Raw genomic sequence first — 2,270 nt, 5'->3', positions numbered from 1 at the left:
AGCTGAAACTGTTATATGTCTAAATTCACTGTATTACAGCATGATGCCCTGGTGGCACGATACTCCCTGAAGAGCAGCAGCCACCTCGGTCCTCAGGTGCCACCTCAGCATTGCCGGCATTTTGCCCAGTTTAGGTTCCCATTCGAGGCAGCAGCATCCGCGTCCCTCCGTAGCCACCATCACACTGTGTTGTTTGCCGGGCCGTGCTGGGTGCCCCGTGCCCGGGGAGGGGACGATGCGGGAGGTCCCCTCCCCACAGCCCCGGCGGGTGGCAGGAGCTCCTCTGCTGTGATCGTATAGTGGTCAGTACTCTGCGTTGTGGCCGCAGCAACCTCGGTTCGAATCCGAGTCACAGCAACACTTTTGCTGTGCTCCTTGGAGCACGGAAAAACACCGGGTTGAAGATGCAAGGGAGGCATCCGTGAGGAGGGGGGTTAGCAAAGATGCCATGCCCTACGAGGGGGACACAAGCTCAGCTCCCTCGCTGCCCCTCAGAGTGACCAAGCACGCACCTTAACGATGATCTTTCTGCTGGTTCTTCAGTGACACTTTGGGGAAAACACTCCAGACTCTCCATTTTCCAGGCAAAGCTTGAGAACTTCGAAGAAATTGCACAGCTTCCCACTTTTCCCTCAGCTTTCCACCCTGCTTTTCAAAAAAGAGGACCAGAAGACACTGTGGCCACTCTGCAGAGTGAGTGGGAAGCAGCAGTTTGCTGCTCCAGATCTCAGCTCCACATTCCTGCCCTTCATAGTGACCACCTGAAGAAGAAGGAAGATCAATATGATTAAAACCCCACTGCCAGCACTCCCAGATCCTGGGGAATGGGGTTTTGGCTGCAGCACTTCCAGGGATTCTTTCACAGCAGAGGCAAAACCCATCCAGAGCTGAAGGACAATCTTGACACACCGTCGGTCTGGGAACTAGAGGTCGTCCGAGCACCAAGCGGCAGGTGGAGATGTCTTGGGTGCACCAGGAGATGCTTCAGCTTGAGGAAGCGTTTTAAACTGTGGACTTCACCCCTCAGTATCCTTTCAGACCACGAAGACACCCTGTTTGCTTTGTCTTGGCGCCCTCTCCTGACAGCTGTTCAGAACTTAGACTAGACGGCAGCTTTCGAGAAAGAAATGTCAACGAGCTGCGTGAGGTGTCACACAGTTCACACTCGAGGCTAAGCTGGTGGAGAAGACACCACCCAAGCAGCAGGACTCAATTTATTCACCCCCGGGGGGGTAGTTGAAAGTAGCACCTTTTTTTGGGGAACAAAAAAAATGATCTTTCATTCATAACTTACCCATAGCAAAAAAAGGGAGAGCAAGAATTCATTGTGCATTTACCTTTAGGATTTGCAGTTTATAGGGCACTACTTGCCCAGCTTCACGCTGCTCTGATCTCCATTTTCTCTTTGACCCAAACCACACATTTCTTTACTTGGAGAAAGCTCAAAAAAAGCATTTTCCCTTCTAAAGCTAATAGAAGAGCAAGAGAAAGCAAACATCTGGAGAAGCTGTCCTTTAGCAGCAGCATTACCTGTCCCACTTTTACACAGCTGAGAGGCAGAAACAATGAAATACATAATTTCTCCATCCCTCTTTTTGTTTGTTTTTGGTGTGTTTGTTGGTGGGTTTTTTTGTTTGTTTGTTTGGGTTTTTTTTGTTATTGTTTTCTTTGTGGGTGTTTTGTTTGTTCAGTTGATATTTTTTGTTTGTTTCTTTGTTTTGTTGGTTTTGTTTTTTTTTCCCCACCCCCAAAAGTCAGTCTGGGGTATAAGGCCACTAAGCTTATCTGAGTAACTGATGTATGTTTGGATTGACAAATGTTAGAAATTCCAAAAGGAATGGTTTTCATCCAAAATTACTCCATTTTCTGTTAAAGTTTCCATTTGCAAAGGTAACCTGAAGCGTATCTACACACAGAGAGCACAATTTAGGGCTTGGCTGGAGCAGTGTGGTGGCCCTTTGGGTCGCTGCAGCTTCTGTGCTCAACCTTCTTTCCTCAAAATGACACTGCTTTGGTTGGAGTGGGTTTGGGATGATAAGCAACAGAATCACAGGGTGGTTGAGATTGGAAGGGACTTCTGGAGTTGGGCCAGTCCAAGCCCCTGCTCAAGCAGAGCCAGCCAGAGCTGGTTGCCCAAGTCTGTGTCTGGATGGCTTTTGAGTATCTCCACCGATGGGGATACCACAAGCACCCTGGGCAACCTCTGCCAGTCTCAGTCACCCTCACAGTGAAAAAGTGTGTCCTGATGTGCTCCTAAAGGATAAAGCCCT

At 48.9% G+C, this 2,270-nt stretch overlaps 1 non-coding gene across 1 annotated transcript; it reads left to right on the top strand.

Annotated features, from left to right (window-relative positions):
* The first annotated feature begins 285 nt into the window (after positions 1 to 285).
* On the top strand, positions 286 to 357 carry TRNAH-GUG. The gene has a single exon. It is a non-coding gene; the product is annotated as a tRNA-His (tRNA).
* The last annotated feature ends 1,913 nt before the right edge of the window (positions 358 to 2,270 follow it).

The sequence above is a fragment of the Merops nubicus genome, unplaced genomic scaffold (genome assembly GCF_000691845.1).
Source record: "Merops nubicus isolate BGI_N331 unplaced genomic scaffold, ASM69184v1 scaffold16657, whole genome shotgun sequence".
Lineage (NCBI taxonomy): Eukaryota > Metazoa > Chordata > Aves > Coraciiformes > Meropidae > Merops > Merops nubicus.
This window is presented reverse-complemented; position numbering and strand designations above follow the sequence as displayed.